Source organism: Saccopteryx bilineata, chromosome 5 (assembly GCF_036850765.1).
Source record: "Saccopteryx bilineata isolate mSacBil1 chromosome 5, mSacBil1_pri_phased_curated, whole genome shotgun sequence".
Lineage (NCBI taxonomy): Eukaryota > Metazoa > Chordata > Mammalia > Chiroptera > Emballonuridae > Saccopteryx > Saccopteryx bilineata.
Window position 1 is genome coordinate 191249698 of NC_089494.1, and position 20293 is coordinate 191269990.

A 20293-nucleotide genomic window follows, 5' to 3' on the forward strand; every position below is an offset into this window, starting at 1 on the left:
CAGTAACTTTTAAATTAAAAAATGTATATATCTGAATGCGCTTTTTCAGCCAGCAAGAAAATGTAGGGTAAAAGAGGTTGCATTCACCTGCACAACTGACTGAGAGTTGCCATATGTTGTCCCAAGGAGAACTCAGAGAAGTGTTCTAGGCTGAAGCATTGTGTTGGGAATTTTTTAAAAATCTTATTGTGCTTCCCTAGCAATAGACAGCACATTTTCCTAAAATAAAATAGCCATATAAACAATGACCTTAGCATAAAGTGGATAATTGCTTATAAGACATGTTAACAAAGCAACAATCATTTAAAATATTCCCTTTTAGAATATGAGTGCAGTAACTGCTTTGAATAAATTTACTCTCCTAATTCCAACATGGAAGATTTCTAGCTTTCTACCTATACCTAACCTTTGCACATTCCAGCCATTTACTTTAGATTCCTTAACCTTCCTTTTTGAACTGTATGCCAGTTTTCACTATTAACCCAATAGGATGAACCTTCTCCTAATCATGCAACTAGAGACTATTCTTTCTTCAAGATACTAATTAAATCTCAACATATCCATAAAGTATTTCACAACCACCATACCTGGAAATCAGCCACTATATGTGTAGGAATATAGATTATATCTTACTCTTACTCAGTTTTGTATCTCCAGTTCCTTGAAGAGTCACTGGAATACATCAGGAGCTCACAGCACATTTGTTAAATTGAAGTAAATAATACTTAAAATTCAGTAAAGTCAAGACCTATACTTACAATCTTCTGGAATCTCCCTTTGAGAAACAGTACAGATATTAAGTGCTAAAAAATACCTCATGAATGGATGGGTTTACTAATTTTGTAGCATTGGAATAAGTGGGCTGTATCTCCTTGCCATTGTTTATCATTGTACCTTTCCTTGGATTCAAGAGCAAATATATTTTCCCTAAGCCAATTTGAATTAGTTCTACCACTTCAACAACCATAAATGTCATACTATTATGGATACTGATGTTTCTGAAATATGAAATTAAATTCAAAAAATTAGAAACCTTATGTATAATAAGTATCTCACAACTACCCAAACTATATATAGACTTGTTCTTTCAAATATTTTTAAACTAGTATGTTTATTTCCCAGTTGTTTTCATTTTAAAACATCAAATCATTATTTAATGAAATGTGATCTTTATAGGTTTAGTTTACATAGTTCACGATGTATTTTTCAGACATGAAGTTGAAAACAAATGTATAGAAAAAACTCAAAATAGCCCTATGAAATGAATCAATAACTTAGAAATAATTCATTCTTAGCCTAAATGTTAAATTGGACTTTTTTTTTTTAGTGAGAGAGATAGAGAAGAGATAGAGACAGAGAAAGAGAGAGAGAGAGAGAGAGAGAGAGAGAGAGAGAGAGACAGGGACAAATTCTTGAAAATGAAACTATGTAAAAAAAAAGACCATTTTGAAGGGTACTGCATTATAGAAAAATCATGCATTCTATGCATAAATTTTATTCTTTGCTCCATCTATTGAAAAAAGTTAATGTTCTAGAGAAAAAGCCAGTAAAGTGGTATGATAGAAAAAGAGGTAGAAAAGGAATGTCAGGTTCTTTTTTTCTTATTGTTGCTGTTGTTTTCATTGTTTATATGATGAGACATTGGACTTTTTTTATTTCATACTTGCTATTTGTATTAATTGTTGCTCATGCCCAAATACACATGAATAATGGTGTAACTGAAGGTGTTTGGTCTTGAAAGCAGCTTAAGGTCTCTTTCAAATTACTGGCTTAGGGGGGAATAACTACATTTGCCAGAACCTAGAGAGAGCTTTAAAACATCACATCTATGAATTGCTCTACAATAACATTATCAGTATCTTTTTAGTACATACAGCCTCTGAAAATTATTCTGCAAATCACATACTGGGATCCTTGAATAAGTCAGTTTGTTACAATGTTGATGAGATGCCACAGGAACTTAACTCTTGTTTGTATGAATTTGTCTATGGTAAAATTGCTTCCATTATACTAAGTTTTGCTTAGTCACACAACCTGTTGATGAAATTAAGTGCAGACTTACTGTATGGTCAAATTAAAGCAAAGACCATTATTTGTTCATGACAAGGATTTTGTGCCAGTTGTCTGTTAATTGTCTCTCAGTTCTAAATTTACCTTTTTTTGCCTATTGTGCAAAAATGGAGTTGGGACATTAAATATTCTTCCTTTGACAGCTAGCATGAGAAGCTTTATCAGAAGAAGGTGCTACAGTGACTTTCAAGGAGAAAGGTATTTTATTTACTAGTTCTAATTGCTCTTTCTAAAGGCTTCTTATGGGGTAGACTCCTAGAGTTGAGGACATTTTGAAGCTATAGCTTCTGCAGTGCCATGGCTTCCCCACTACCCAGTTCCCCCAGTGTACGACAGACAAAAGCACTCAGTGTCCAGAGTTCCTCCCAGCCAACAGCTCAGGTAGTCTTGTACAAGAGTGTCTCCAACAATATAACCCCATGAGCAGTACTTTCCAGCATTTTTCTATGGTTGCTTTATTTCATCCTTAGGAATAGTGGCTGCTCTTTATATCTGCTATTTCCATATTCCTTAGAGTTCTCTTCTATATACTAGTTAATGTTACATTATCTGGGTCTATAAATACAGTTAATAAGTCTTTATATTAACTTCTGTTTAGATTACTCTGTGATGTCTACATATTGAGAGGAGCATGAGTGGTACAGTGTTCCACAAATGATTTGAGAACCTGCTACAAAGAGTTTGCAGAATCCATAAAGACTTTATGTAACAAAATATAAACTGATAATATTATTCCCAAGTAACTTATAGATATGATGGCTTAAATTTATATATTACAAAATGCTTGGAGAAAGGAAGAAATAGGCAAATCAAAAGGGAAGAAAAGGATAAATACACAGAAAGGCATGCCATATAGTTATATACAATCACTAGATGAGCTAGTGATCAAAATTTAAAAAGAAGTATATTCAATTTTAAGATCATAGTGCCCCAAAGTGAGTAATCTAGCTAAGAGTGTTAATATCAAATCAGAGGGAAAAGTTCCATAAATAATCAAAATAATATAGTATAAATGTATAGATTCTTTTGTGCTATATTGGATAATGTGTAAATTCTGACCATTTAGAGCAGTACTTTTCAACCACTGGTCCATGGACCAATCTGCCAGAAATTTTGTTCAGGTCTGTGAAAGAGTTCATTTCACCCTCATGTTGTATGAAGATTACAGACCCAATGATCTTAGCTGAATTTCCTTATGCTCAGGGCAGTGGTGGGTTTCAAATAATTTAACAACTGGTTCTCTGTCCTAATTACCATTTTAAGTATAAAAAAATGATGTATCTAAAGGTAGTTTATTTCATGCACTTAATACTTAAATAAGAACAATAAAAGAAGTAAAAAAAAACTAGATTATAAAAGAGTTTTAAAATATTAAAAAAAAAAGTATTAAATAATACCTGACAAAAAAACCTGTTATTTAAGCTATTTCCATATTGCTTCTTGATTGGCATCTTCACTTGCAATTTTTTCACCTATGGCAGAATGAACATTACTACTGGACATTATTACTACGGGCACTGTTGCAGAGATGAACGTTAAAATGAGTAAGGAATGTAACTGTGATTTCCACATTGGGTGGCCGCCCAGGCATCCACCTTAGAGAAAACCTTGATTACAAGTGCCATTTTAACAACCAGCTTGCTCAACTCAACAAAAAATTAGGTATTGATTTTGCCAAATTGGTGCAACCCGGCTGAATCTCACCACTGGCTCACGATGATTTCTGCCTTTAGCAGTCCCCAAAATAGTTCTACTTTCGCTGGTCCCCAAGTATAAAAAGGTTGAAAACCACTGATTCAGAGTACCATACAGACTTTCATGTACTTCAGGCAAGATTCTATAAGTGTAAGACTATAATTGGTGAAAAAAGATCAAAGGCCTCATTCTTGGTAAAAATCTAGTATTCCCGGTCTGTATTTGCAATTAGGAGCACAATCTTGAGGACTCAAGTATGTGCCAGTAGCTTTCCTCTGTGTTTCACTTTTGCTACTTAATTGTACCTCTGAGATGTTTTCCAAAAAATATTTACCATCCACAGAACCATAAAATGTCATAATTTATTAACTGGAAGTTAATTCTTCTGCTGGAAGTTAATTTATGCTATCAATGATACACTGTAAGAAAATCAAAATCACTTTAAATAAGTTCACACATTTATTTGATGGTGACTATATAAAAAAAATAGGTTACTTTAGAATTTTTGAGACATCATCAAGCTTGAGAAGAAAGGAATTTCATTCACTGTGTTTTTATCCTGGGGGGAAAAAAAGAACATTTACTTAGAATATACTTATACTACTTTTTAATACTTTTGAAATATCATATATTTCCCAAAGTGCTATTTCTATCTTATGACTACTTTCTGCCTTTAACTTAAAGGTATAATTTCTGCTAAAATGACTTAATATTTAAGTGTCATTTTTATATGGAAGTGATGTATATTTGCCTCATTTTTGAGCCTTTTGAGCCATCAGTATCTGCTAAGGCAGGATAATAAGAAGCCAGGGACATTTTTGGCAAATGGAATGGGGAAGCTGAGACAGAAAGTTGATTCAAACTGGGCTCATCCAGCACCTGGACTCTACCTCCTTCTTCCTTGCACAACCACTCCATTAAACATTAAAGACAATGATGTTCTGATCAGCATCAGATAATTATAGGAACAAAACCTCAGGTCTCTTCACCACAGAAGCAGAGTTTTGGTCAAACAAGGAATGATACCTAGGCTTCAGCTATGTTTCAGTTCAAACAAGGGATGATATTTAGGAAAACAGCAAAAGCAGAAGTGATGGAATGGCTGACATCAGGACCAGATGCAATGACATATGACTCCTTACTTCAGTGCCAACCAGTGAGTACAGACCATGACCTTAACCCTATAAGCTCATTTTGATAAATCAGTATGTTAAAGAACACATCTGGAAAGCTGTTGAATAGTCTGAGATCCTCTCCTAAAATTTCCCTTAAAATTCCTATCTTTAGAAAACTGAAAAAAACCCGTAACACAAAGAATCTAGTGCACACTCTCTCTCTAGAGCAGTGGTCCACAACCTTTTTTGGGCCACGGACCGGTTTTAATGTCAGAAAATATTTTCATGGACCGGCCTTTAGGGTGGGACGGATAAATGTATCATGTGACCGAGACAAGCATCAAGAGTGAGTCTTAGACAGATGTAACAGAGGGAATCTGGTCATTTTTTAAAAAATAAAACATTGTTCAGACTTAAATATAAATAAAACAAAAATAATGTACGTTATTTATTCTTTCTCTGTGGACCGGTACCAAATAGCCCACGGACTGGTACCGGTCCACGGCCCTGGGATTGGGGATCACTGCCCTAGAGCACACCTGTGCCTTCTTTCTTCAGACTCGCATCTTTGCTTCCTTCTAATCCATAAGGGTCCCCCAAGATTCACCACTTGCGAAGCAGCAGGCAGTGACAGCTCTTCCTAGTCTAACTCCTGAACCTGTCTCCAAGGGCCCTTCTTTTGCCTCTGTAATTTCTTTCCTGAGTCCACACAGACAAGCTGGCTCACTTCTTCTGCCACTGTAAATTTCTTTCTAAAAGGCCAAGGCAGCTATCTGAGTAGTCTACTCGAATCCTCTCTCCCAGTACTTTGGTTTGCTTTCTAAGTAAATTTCCTTTTGTACTAGCGTTCTCGGCTCTGAAATCTTTGTCAAACTTAGGAATTGCCAACATCACCAGTAACACTGCTACCTAATATATGATTACACTTACCAATCATATACTTATGTGTTATTCCTGTGATTTTATAAGAAAAATTACAAATGAAGCAAGCATAACCCTTTGAGTAGTACAAACATTCATGTATGTCCTCATGCCTCCTGACCATCCAGAGAATGATCATACAAAAATTTTTATTTTAAAAATGTATAAGGCAACATTAAAAAAAGGCAAATGTATCTTCTTCTTGTTTTCATAAACTGGTTATCAAACAAACATGATTTTAAGTTAATAAACTATAACTGGAAGTAATTTCATTAAAAAAACAACAAAATACTCTTGGGGGCCAGTGAGCATGAAAAAAACTCACCACTCAAAGAGTTAAAGACCAACCCATGACCATCTTCCTTAAAAAACAAATAATAATAAAAACTCCTTAGAATCAGAATGACAAATATTTGTCTTATCTAAATATGATATGACTATCATATACTAAATCTGAAAAACAAATATACTGTTGGGATAGGTATACATACATATATTATTTATCATTGAAGATCTTTGAGTAATACAGAAAGAGAAAAGAAGAAAAGAAGACAATAAAAACTGAATATATCTTCAACCAATCAAAAGATAAAATATGAAAAGATCCATGTGTCTGTGTTTGAATGACAATTTTTATATTGTTTTATAAAATTCTTTCTACTTTTCCCATTTTCTTTGTTTTTTTTAAAGCATTCATAAGTGTACATTTAAAATACCTCAAAATAAGAAAGCTAAAAGAAATACTAAATACAAAGATTGCGTGTGGCAAATTAAGTGTTTGTTATTCTATAGAAGATGGAGCTATAGAAAATTTCCAATATAAAAATGAAAAGCATTCAACAAGATAAAATAATTAAAATTTTGAATTTAATACAGAAACTCCCACTAGAATAAAAAAGCAGTGCAAGAACATATTTTGAGATGATGAAAGAAAGAACATATATTTAAGAGGAAAGGAAAATCTAGAGGAGGCTTCTGAAATACTAAGTTACTAAGCGACAAATGTCAAGGTCTCCCTATCAGAACCCAAAGGACATTGTCAGCAGGCTGTATCAGGTGTTCCACTGATGGCATGCCAATACAGTCCATAGATACACTGCCTTAGCATTCTTCACAATGAACTGAAATAATTTAGTTACTAATATATATTTATATTTCTCATGAGATTATAATGGTTTAAGAATATGAGTCATGTCTTTTTTGGATTCCCAGGCTCTGCCATAAACATTCAATAAGTATCAATGAATGATTAAACAAATGAATAAATAAAACATTAAGTAATAGTTAAGAAAATATCAGTAAATCACTTAGGTTGTGTGTTAAAAATATGGGGATAAGATTAAAAAGGAATAGACATTTTATATTAGAGAAAATAAAAATATAAAATATAATCACATTATGTCAGATTTATTATTTAAATGTAAATATCATAAAATTGTGCCAAAATAGTTTTTGTCAAATAAGTATCTAATTTATATATTATTCATAATAAATAATTCCTGTCCACATCTTTTTGAGAAAAAAATTTAAATAATTCTTTTGTTAATGCAATAGGATATAATTAATTCCTTTATTAATTACAGATTACAATAAATTATTTTTGAAATTCTTCCTTTTTACTTTTTATACATTATTATTTCTAAAATTTAAAAGACTTAAACCTTAATAGCTTTTGCATTAGTAAAATGTACACACTGCGGTCAATTATTCTGGATGTTATCATGAAGGTAACTTACCCGATCATGTGTCAATCTGCATCTTACTATGATGTAAATGTCAAAATTAATTTCTCTGGTGGGCAAGTCCAAATAAAAATGTTAAAAGTTCCCAGTAAGTACTTCTATTCTGAAGATAGCAAACTGTTAGATTCTGTGAGGATGTGTGACATTCCTAAACTTCCCATACCTCCTATGCCTATAATTGATGCCTTTGTTTCCTTAAGAATCTGAAGTGGTTCTATACATGAACACATATACCCCTATTAAGAATAAGCAAACAATCACTCTAAAGTCCTTAGAAGTCTTCTGAAGGTTACCAGAATAAATTAATCCAACAAATGTCAAAAAAAATTATATATGAGATAATAAACTATTTATTTTTGGTCACGGAGTCACCTTTCAGTTTGCTGTAGAACAAACTCAGTTTTCTGTGATTAGACAAAGCTATCCTCCTTCCTTCATTTTCTCACTTTGAGCACTTGTGATCAATAACACTCATAAAGAACACCTTTAAACAGCCTGACAGCACTATGACCCTAAGCACTCCCTATTTTGTGTTGCTACCTAAAATTGTACTCCAGAGTGAGGAAATAATAACTGCAATCGACTGCCACTTCAGGATTATATATAACTCAAGAAATAGGAAAACTGCTATTCTCACAGTTGAACTAAGAAAGATTAGCATTACATTCCAGAAATCATAATTTCTTAAAATGCCAAAGAAATACTTAATTGTTGGGAATTAAACTAAAAAAATAGATACTATCAAAACAAAAAATAGATACTAACCAAGGTATTTATTTAATTTTGAATTCACGGTGTTGCTGTCCTCTGACACAGGAAAACTATTTACTGCTTATTATGATTCCAATTACTCTGTCATATATAAAAACACATTTTTAGTTGTAAAAGAATGAGGAACTCTTGTATTTAAGATGGGCAGCAGCCCAGAATCAATTTTTTTAAGTGAGAGGAGGGAAGATAGTGAGACAGACTTTCACATGCACCCCAACCAGGATCCACACAGCAACCCCCATCTGGGGCCAATACTCAAATCAATTCAAGTATGTTTTTAGCACCTGAGGCTAATGTGGTTGGATCAATTGGATGAACAAGCCATCCTCAGCTCCAGGGGCTGAAGCTGGAACCAATAGAGCCACTGGCTGTTGGAGGGGAAGAGGGAGAGAAGCAGATGGTCACTTCTCCTTTGTGCCCTGACCAGGAATTGAACCTGGGATGTCCATATGCCAGGCCCACGCAGAATCAATATGTTAGTTGAGAAGAAATAACTATCAATTTTAGAGTGAAAAAAGAGGTAAACTTATTAGATACTTTATGCTCATATTTTTAATATGTTTAGTTTCAATACATATGTCTAATTCATTCAACAAATGTTTATTAAGAACATACTTTGTGCCAAACATTAACAACAAACTTAGCCAAATCCAGCATACAGTCTGTTTTGGTGGATACCATTTTATTGGAAAACAGCCTCACCCATCATTTATATATGGTATATAGCTGTATTTAGGTCACAAGGACTCAAGGACTCAGTTTAGGTAAGACAGACACTGTTATTACCCACAAAGCCTAAATCATTATTATTTGGCTTTTTTTGCAGAGGGAGTGTGCTGATTCCCTGTGCAGAAACTAGGAATACGTTGTTTTGTAAAACAAACACCTCTACTTCATGGTATATACCTATTGGATGGAATGGGTGAATATCAATAAAAAAATGAAGTAAATAAATTAATATTGTATATTATGAAGCAATAAAGAGAGCTGGGTAATGGAAATAGAGTATATGATGCGAGGCCAGGTTGCCACTTTAAGTAGGGAAGAGTAGACCCTGGTCAGTTGGCTCATTGGTAGAGCATCAACCCAACATGTGGAAGTCCCAGGTTTGATTCCCAATCAGGGTACACAGGAGAAGTGACCATTTGCTTCTCCACCTGTCTCCCTCTCTCTTCTCTCACTCTTTCTATCTCTTTCCCTCCTGTAGCCATGGCTTGATTGATTCCAATGCATTGGCCCTGGGTGCTGAGGATGGCTCTATGGAACCTCTGCCTCTGGCACTAAAAATAGCAGAGGCCCAGATGGGCAAAGCATTGGCCCCAGAAGGGGGTTGCTGGGTGGATCCCAGTCAAAGTACATGCAGGAATCTTTCAGTCTATCTTACCTTCTCTCACCGAAATTAAAAAATATAAATGAATGAATGAATGAATGAATAAGGCAGAGTAGGAGAATTTTAGAAATTAATTTATTTGAATAATTTTTTGACAGACAGGAGGCAGCACCCATGTGAATGAGGAAAGAATGTTCTGGTCTGAGAAGGCAGCTAAAGCAATTAATCCAAAGGAAGATTCATGTTTTCTGTGTTCAAGGAAGTATAAGGAGGCTGAAGTGAAGAATAAGTGAGGAGAAAGTAGTGCTAACAATGAGGATTTTCGTCAGTGGTCCCAAAATTTGTTACTGCCTATAATTGCTATAAAATATAAATTTAGAGATTAATTTTTATCATGCTTAGTCTAGCAAGTATAATTTAAGAACTCTGAAGTCTAATGTTAGTTTAGTAATATCCAATTGCTACATACATCTCAGTATATATTATATATTATTGGAAAAGAGATTGGAATGGTGACATGATTTATAACAAAATCTTGGAGAACATCTAAATGTAATAATATGAGTTCATGGAGTGCTTGAAAAATTCACAAAATCTTGAAAAGATTGGATAGAGCTCAGGAGTACTGAACATATTAAAGAATACATTTTACATTATTATCTTTAATCTTCAAGAGACTAAGCAATGCTATTAGACTCATCAGGTAGTTAACTTTTCCTAGTGGATTGCAGAAGTAATTATAGAATGAGAAAATGTGTAAAACAAATATAATGTGCATGTTCATGAAATAGATTCATATTGTCAAGAAAACTTAAAAGATTTGTTTTAAAAAAGATGTTTCATCAAGTGATTTGGCTACATATACAACAAAGGGCATATGAAAAATACAGCCGAAGATGAAGAAAAGGATAAATAAGTCTATAAAAATGATTTTATGTTGGGTAAAATAAAATATGAGAAATGTTCCATATTATATCATTAAAGATAAAAGTCCTCAAGAAAATATTTTGATGTTGAGAGGAAAAAAGAATTATTCTTAAGAATGGATCAAATTAAAAAAAATAAATAATATTATAAAGTATTAAATGACAATAAAAACTGAAAATATAAATGCAGTTTAATAACACTTTACACTTGAAAAGTGCTTTAGGCAATAGTGGTAAAGGGACTGACACTTCGTTTATTACAAATTTCTCCTGTAGATAAACTTTAATGCAGCAGATCAAAGAACACCTGGAAATCTGCAGGTAGCTAATTTCCTGGAGCCAGAGGGGAATCACTTTGGTAGCAAATAGCCACACTGCTATAAGCACACTTATTTCAATGACTCATTTAATCGACATCAGAGCTGTATGAAGTAGATACTATTATAACCTCTATACTACAGATGAGAAACTGAGGAAGTGAGATACATATATTGCTGAAGGTCATACAAATAATAAGTGGTGGAAAATTAGGTCTTAATCTGTCTGGTGCAGCTCCAAAAAACCCACACTTAATTTTTCAAAATATGCTGTTTTTTTTAAAGATGCTATTGTAGGGGTTCAAAATGAGCCAGCCCAAGAAGTGTCTCAATGGCATGCAGATTTTTCTGAGCAAGAGAAATTTCTGATCCCTTCCCCTTAACTATCTAGAGGAGTTTAAGTTAGGATTTTAGCCCATGATAAGAGTTAAAATCAGAAATGGCTCCATACCTATAGGTATGGTAAGAAAAACTAATAAATACTGAACAAAGTGTTCTCCCTACAATTACCTCTGAAGCCCTAAGGCATTTTACCTCAATCCTGGTTCAGAATATGCCCATGTTCCCTTTCTGTTTCTGAACTTCTCATGCATGTGGGGTTCCCGTGTATTAAATTTGATGTTTTCCCTTGTTAATCTGTCTCATGTCTATTTGATTATGAGAGTAGCCCAAAGAACCTTGAGGTAGATGAGTGTATGCTGCTCCCCTACACTTCCATCCCCTGGTGCTTATAAGTCTAGAAATAGTATTCCAATTATGCTCAACCAACCTAATATGTATTTCTTATTTCAGGATACCAAATGTGTGTGTGTATTTTTTTTTCCTGAAGACAAGTAATTTCGTAGCCAATTAAGAAGAAGTCTCCTCATACAGATCTCTTTAGTATTGTATAAAGTAAGCTTATACTTTATTATAAAAACTGTTACATTTTGATCATGGGAAAGGTGACTATTAATAAATAGGAAATAGGCCCTGGCCAGTTGGCTCAGAGGTAGAACATCACGGCCCGGTGTGTGGAAGTCTTGGGATCGATTCCCAGTCAGGGAACATAGGAGAGTTGCCCATCTGCTTTTCCACTCTTCCCACTCTCCTTCCTCTCTATCCTTATCTCCAAGGCTCTATTGGAGCAAAGTTGGCCCAGGCACTAAGGATGGCTCCATGGTCTCTGCCTCTGGCGCTAGAATGGCTCTGGCCTCAACGAAGCAATGCCCAGATGGGCAGAGCATCGCCCTCTGGTGGGCATGTTGGGTAGACTCCAGTTGGGCGAATCTCAGTTGGGAGCATGCGGGAGTCTGTCTGACTACCTCCCAGCTTCTAACTTTGGAAAAATACAAAAATGGAAGGAAGGAAAGAATGAAAGAAGGGGAGTAGGGAGGAAGGGAGGAAGGAAGGAAGGAAGGAAGGAAGGAAGGAAGGAAGGAAGGAAGGAAGGAAGGAAGGCTTTGTTTAAAGTTCTCTGAATGACCCTATTCCCTTTGGGCACTAATTCCCTAAGAATTCCTGCCTTCATATTATCAGGGGGCAGTGTCACTTGTGCTATCTCTATCCTGAAGGGGATATTCTCCCTGCAGTTAAGCTCATTTCATCCTATTTCCTACTTCATATTCTGGTGGTTGTCTTTGACCATCTGACACCTTAAATCAGTTTCCTGTCTCTTCTTGATATCCAGATCCTGCTCCTTTTCTTTCAGACTCAACTGCTTACCTAAAATAGAGTGATTTCCTGCACAATCCAGATGTTAGTTCATCCCTGGAGTTATCATTTCTGCATCACTTTTCCTCTATGTTCCTCCTAGTTTTCTATGTATTCTTCCTCACCCAGAGAAAACCAGTTGAACTTGAACAAGCCAAGAGATGGCTTCAGTCAGCCATATAGCTAAACTAGTCAAGGAATTAAGAAATTGTGAGTACAAAACAATACCCCCACATTTTCTATATAACTTGTCCTTGGCAGAGTAAAAATCACAAGAGTTTTAATAACATTAATTTAACTACTGATTTTTTTTAATCAGAAGAAAATTTATAATTTTGCTTTCAAATTATAGTTTAATGATATATCAAATAAAATCTGGTGGGCAGAAATAAACTGCATCAACTAACAAATTAGTCCAATAAAAACTAGCAGGGTAGAAGAATCAGCATTTATTGAGTACTCACTAATGGCAAACATTATCTTTCAAAGAAAACTAATGAGAGAAGATGTCAGATAGGCTAACGAACAGGAGAGAAGAAATGAGAAAAGGACAGCAGTCATGTAGATTATACAAGAAATTAGTATTTGTGACTCCTACCTAAATTCTCATTTACTGGGCAAATCATAGAAATGACCAAAAAGAGAAAGCACATTATTCCTACTTAAAGTTTTGGTTATTGTGAGATCAAATGAGAGCCAGACATATTTCCAGGGTACCAGGACAACCCTCAAAATAGCATAATGCAGTTTCTACTGAATTTAGAATATAATAAAATTCAACTCAACTTTTAAACTTCTACACAATCACCAGAAACCAGGGCAGAGGAGAAAATCCAGATCAGTATTAGCTCTAATACAAAATGCATCCTGACCTAGACTATATCAGGGAATAAGAATGGAGATATTTTCTTCTTCAAGTGCTGGTTTTATATTTGTTTCCATGCTGACTCCCAAACACACAGGTGATTTCTTGTCTTAGAAATGAATTATCTAATTTACAAACTATTATTTTGACAAAATAGGTTTTTTGTTTGTTTGTTTTTTTACAGAGACAGAGAAAGTCAGAAAGAGGTATAGACAGGGTCAGACAGACCGGAACAAGAGAGATGAGAAGCATCAATCATTAGTTTTTTATTGCGACACCTTAGTTGTTCATTGATTGCTTTCTCATACATGCCTAGACCGTGGGCCTTTAGCAGATCGAGTAACCCCTTGCTTGAGCCTGCGACCTTGGGTCCAAGCTGGTGAGCTTTGCTCAAACCAGATCAGCCCACGCTCAAACTGGCGACCTCTGGGTCTCAAACCTTGGTCCTCCGCATCCCAGTCCGACGCTCTATCCATTGTACCACCGCCTGGTCAGGCTAGGTTATTTTTGAGAAGGCATGTATCACTCTGTTTCTACATTAGCTATGGAGGATTTTAGACATTGATCTCATCAATGTGAAAAGTAGACATAAATAGAGACATTTTAAAACAGCTAGGTCACCCATTTAAGAGGAACTGCCTTACGCATCTTACTCCTTAAACCTTTGGGATGTTTTAACTGGACAAAATAACCTTAGGACTGGGCCACAGCAACATGGTATTTCAAACAACTATCATATCTGCAGAACTAACAGGACAACAGACATCTTGACTATCACCAGAATAAAGGTTAGACACTTTTTAGAGTTAGCACCAACCCATACTCAGAACACTTTTAGGTTTCTGCCTGAATCAGTGCTTCCCAAATGACTGTTGTTTTTCTTATCTCAAATAAATGCTTGTTATCTCTCATTTTGGCCTTTTATTTTAAGGTTAACATCTTCCAAAGGGGCAGGAAAGCATCATTTAGTGCCAAATGATTCTGGCTGCTGACTTCCTATCTCTAGGATGCAGGTAAAAATCTCAGAGGCATGGTGTTTCAGAGCTGTAAGGAATCAAGTAATCTGCCTAATTTATGTAACAATCGCATAGTAGTATACTACTCACTATGTCATTTTTTAAAAAGCTGAAGAAATTCTGCTTTCTTTTTAACCCAGATGCCATTTTACCAATTGAAAAAAAAAAAAAAGAAAGTAAGAAAATAAAAGGAAAAGAAAGTACTCTTTGTTGAGAAATGACAAAAGTGCCATGGAAATTCACAGTGATTTGGAGATGAGTCTCAAGTTTTGTTCCTGTTTTTTTCTTAATTATGAGTGCCGTTTCATAGCTGAGGATGCTTCCCTTCACAGTATAACAATGTCCCTCTGTAGATCTGCTTGAAGCCTTATACATAAGCACTGCATTCAGTGAAGGCATAAATAGATCAATTAAATCTTTTTAAAAAAGGCCTGACTTGTGGACCTTTAGTGCAGTGTTTAGATAAAGCATCGACCTGGAATGCTGAGGTCTCTGGTTCAAAACCCTGGGCTCACCTGGTTAAGGTACATAAGGCAGTTGATGCTTCCTGCTCCTCCCCCCTTCTCTCTCTCTCTCCACTCTAAAATGAATTGAAAATAATCTAAAAAAATAAAATGGACCAACTGCGAAACATTTTGAATATTGACATTTTAAATTATTTTTATTTTATTCATAAAACCTTATCCCTAAGTTTGCTGAAATTTAGAGCTATCTAATTCATTCAGTTCTTCAGATACCTAGTAGGATGATGTAATCAGAAAGCAAGAAAAATGTGAAACACTCCAGGCTAGACATTTTAGGCTAATTATAATGAAGAAAAGTTCTTCAAGGATTTAAGCACAGTGTACTTCATAAACAGTATTGCTACAAATTAATTTCCTTAAAATGAAGATTATGGATTTCCCATAGTAAAAATAATGTCAAGGCCCTGGCCGGTTGGCTCAGTGGTAGAGCGTTGGCCTGGCGTGCGGAAGTCCCGGGTTCGATTCCCGGCCAGGGCACACAGGGGAAGCGCCCATCTGCTTCTACACCCCTCTCCCTCTCCGTCTCTCTCTTCCCCTCCCGCAGCCGAGGCTCCATTGGAGCAAAGATGGCCCGGGCACTAGGGATGGCTCCTTGGCCTCTGCTCCAGGCGCTGGAGTGGCTCTGGTCAGGACAGAGCAACGCCCTGGAGGGGCAGAGCATCGCCACCTAGTGGGCAGAGCTTCGCCCCTGGTGGGCGTGCCGGGTGGATCCCGGTAGGGTGCATGCGAGAGTCTGTCTGACTGTCTCTCCCCGTTTCCAGCTTCGGAAAAAGAAAAAAAAAAAGAAAGAAAAAAAAAAGAAATAATGTCAGAGTTAACCTGTCTTGTTATAGAAAATAGTTATTTTTGTCTCCTTTCTATTCTAAATAAAGATAGAACCTTTATCCACATCCTATTCACCTACACACATTTAATATTAAATATTGGTGAAGGTGATTTAAATTTATTAATCTCAAGAAAAATAAAGGATTCTTTATTAAATAAAAGTTGCTCATTTTAATAGCAGATTTAATAAAATAAATCTCAAGGTGCTAAAGCAGCAGAAACCAAAGGATGCTTTATAGGACATATGTCATATATATGTTTGCATATTATTATGTTGTATTTTACAATTTATGACATTGCATATTATATTAGTTTATTATAATTAATTTCAACCCAAGACAATAACTCAAAGAACAGAGTACTGGCAATGACTATAACAAAAAGAGATAATTCATCTATCAGTCTTTTATTTATACTTCGCTTTGGGGGAACCATTTTTGTTCTTCCTAGTGCTCCTATTTTAGTTTTTAAAGTATGAATTTCTATCTTTTTGGAAGAATAAGAGAAAGATTTCCAGTCTTTGTTCCAAAATGTCTTACCTAATTGATGAGATTGGACAAAAGGATGAAATATGGGGATCTTGAGCCTTCTCAGCAGTCTTTCTTTTAACATAATCTGATCTATTGATGTGGGCTTTCTCTTCTTTTTTTCTTTCTTTCTTCTTTTTTTCCAAGTGAGAGGAGGGAAAATAGAGTGATAGACTCCCACATACTCCCTGATAGGGATTCACCCAGCAACCCCCATCTGGGGCCGATACTCTGTCCATCTTGGGCCATGCTCACAACAACCAAGCTATTTTTAGCACCTGAGGTGAAGGCTCCACACAGCCATCTTCAGCACCCGGTACAATGTGCTGAAACAATCAAGCCATGACTGAAGGAGGGGAATAGAGAAAAGGTGAGAGAAGGGGGGAAAAGGAGGAGTGGAGAAGGAGATGACCACTTCTCCTGTGTGCCTTGACTGGGAATCAAACCCAGGACATCCACATGCCAGACTGATGCTCTACCATGCTCTACCACTGAGCCAGTCAGCCAGGGCCGGGCTTTCCCTTCTTGATCTTCCTTTCATGTCAATATTCTTGCATCAAGGCTTAGCTCCAGCCTTCTAGAGAAGCAAGTTATTTCTCGTGGCAATCCCTCTTTTGGGCCTTGATGTGCCTGCTGCAAGCTTAAAAAGTGTGTGCTCTGCTAATATGTTATGGACTGAGTGCTGTGGCTACCCAAAATTCACATATTAAAATCTAATACCCAAAGTGATAGCATTTTGAGGTGGAGTCTTTGGGAGAAGATTAGTTTATCAGGCAGAGCCCTGAGGAATGAGATTTTTAAAAGCCAGAGCTTGCTTGCTCTCCTCCTGTCATGTGAGGATGTGACTAAAAATCAGCTCTCTGCAACCTGGAAGAGGACCCTCACTTGAACCCAACCATGTAGGCACCCTAATCTCAAACCATCAGCTACAGAACTCTGACAAATAAATGCTTGTTGTTTATGAGCCACTCAGTCTATTGTATTTTGACACAGAAGTCCAGGGAAGATCTAAAACATATGGAAGGTACAGGTAAGTACCACCCTATCTTATGTTTAGATTTTAATTGTTTCAGAACTTGCATTTGGAAGCTATATAAAACAGTTCACTCACATTTGTTTATTTAAACATGCTTTCCTTACTTAAATCTATGTTCATATATGTGTTTGACAAATCTATATTGTGATATTAATTGCTTCTATCTGCATTTTTTTTTACATTCCTTATCTAAATTATAGATTCTTTCTTGGATAAAGATCACAATATTTCTCAAAGCATTTAGCAATATAGAAGACACACAAAACACTTGATAGTTCACAGGTTAAAAACAATTGAGCGTTTCATAAAAATTATATCCAAATATGTATCTAATGGCAGAAAATATTTCACTTAACACTATATTTTAAAAATTCATTTTAATTATTGGACAACTAAATTCAAATAGACAATTAAAATATTTTTAAATATTATATAAGAAGGTTTATAGCATCAGTTATATTCCAAAAATGAAAATACTACATGAGAAACTGTTCACTAGAAAAATTATTCATTTTCTTGAGTTTTAAAAATATACTAGCAGATATATTTCCATATGTAGATATATATTCTATAAATCTATATTAAAATGTATTTATTTTTCAATTGATTTATTATGATTACTTACAAAATTAGGATAACATTCTTCTTGCTGGGTTTTTTTAAATCAGTTTTGAAAATATATTTTTTCACAAGATTTTTATAATTAAATTTATTGGGGTGATAGTGGTTAACGTAATTATATAGGTTTCAGATACTCAATTCTACAACTTACCTCTGTACACAGTATGGATGCTCAGTCTCCCAAGTCCAGTGTTTTAGTTCATCAATGTTTATCCTCCCTGTACCCTCGTTAACCACCCCCTCTATTAGCAATGACCACACTGTTTTCGTTTTCTGTATGCATTAGTTGTTTCTTTTTGGTTCAATCTTTCCTCCCTTGTCCCCTAGTCTTCCATCCACCCCCCAACAGCTGTCAGCCTGCACTCTATCTATGAGTCTGTCTCTGTTTTCTTTCACTTATTTTGTGCATCAGATTCCACCTAAGAGGTGAAGTCATGTGGTACTTGTCTTCCTCTGACTGGCTTTATTTCATTTATCATAAGACTCTCCAGGTCCATCTATGCTATCACAAAAGGTCGGATTACTTTTTTTTTTTTTTTTTTTTTTTTTTTTTTTTGTATTTTTCTGAAGCTGGAAACGGGGAGGCAGTCAGACAGACTCCCACATGCACCTGACCAGGATCCATCCGGCATGCCCACCAGGGGGCGATGTTCTGCCCATCTGGGGCATCGCTCTGTCGCGACCAGAGCCACTCTAGCACCTGGGGCAGAGGCCATAGAGCCATCCTCAGCGCCTGGGCCATCTTTTACTCCGATGGAGCCTCGGCTGAGGGAAGGGAAGAGAGAGACAGAGAGGAAGGAGAGGGGGAGGGGTGGAGAAGCAGATGGGCGCCTCTCCTGTGTGCCCTGGCCAAGAATCAAACCCGGGACTTCCACACGCCAGGCCGATGCTCTACCACTGAGCCAACCGGCCAGGGCAGATTATCCTTTTTTAATGGCTACATAGTATTCCATGGTGTAAATGTACAACAGTTTTTTTATTCACTCATTTACTGATGATACCTGGGCTGCTTCCAAATCTTGGTAATTATAAATAACACTGCAGTAAACATAGGGGTGCGTATATTTTTTCAAATCAGTGTTTTATATTTATTCAGAATATTCCCAGAACTGGAATTGCTAAGTCATAAGGCAGTACCATTTTTAATTTTTTGAGGTAACTCCGTAGTGCTTTCCATAGTGGCTGCACTGATCTTCATGGGGGTTCCCCTTCTATACACCCTTGCCAACATTTGTTTGCCGATTTATTAATGACAGCCATTCTGAGAGGTGTGAGGTGACACCTCATTGTAGTTTTAATTTGTATTTCTCTGATGATTAGTGATGTTGAGCATTAAAATGTCCATATCACCCAATTTAATTCCTATCAAGATACCAATGGTGTATTTGACAGAATTAGAACAAATATTCTAAAGACGTATATGGAACTACAAAAGAATGTAAACAGACACAGCAATCTTGAAAAAGAAGAACAAACTTGGAGGAACCATGCCACCTGTTTTCAAAGTATACTATAAGGCCATAGTAATCAAAACAGCATGGTATTGGCATAAAATCAGACATGTAGTTAAACAGAATACAATAAAAAGCCCCAAAATTCACCCATGCCTATATGGCCAATTAAACATTTGAAAAGGAGGTAATAATAAATAATGAGGTAAAGATAGTATATTAAAAAAATGGTGTTGGAAAAATTGGACAGATACATGCAATGAAATGAAACTAGACTACCTCTTACACCAAACATAATAATAAACTCAAAATGAATTAAAGACAAATATTAGACCTGAAACCATAAAAATCCTAGAAAAAAATATAGGCAATAAAATCTCAGACATTTCTCATAGCAATTTTTTTTTCCTGTTGTATCTTCTCAGGCAAGGGAAACAAAGGGAAAAAAATAAACAAATTGGACTACATCAAGATTAAAAGGTTTTGCACAGCAAAGAAAACCATGAACAAAATGAAAAGACAACCTGTTAAAGGGAGAACAAATTTACCAATAAACCTAACAAGAAAGTAAAATCAAAATTTATAAAGACCTTATAAAACTCAATACCAAAATAATTAACAATCCAATTAAAAAATCAGGGAAAAGACCTGAATAGACACTTCTCTATAGAGGACATACAGAAGGTTGAAAGATATGAAAACACACATGTTAAAATTTGGGAATCTTTATTTGAATTTTGGTGGGCTACAATGAGTACACTGTATGCCAGGAACTCTAGGAGTAAGTCAGAGAGGGCTGGGAAAGAAAAGAGGACCCAAATAGCAAGGTTTGTGATTTGAGGAGGCTCA

At 35.7% G+C, this 20293-nt stretch overlaps 1 protein-coding gene across 3 annotated transcripts in view; it reads right to left on the reverse strand.

The window, feature by feature from the left end:
* Nucleotides 1–20293, reverse strand: part of CCSER1 (coiled-coil serine rich protein 1) — a 1472832-nt gene that overhangs the window by 722214 nt on the left and 730325 nt on the right. The gene's annotated exons all lie outside the window — the stretch shown is intronic.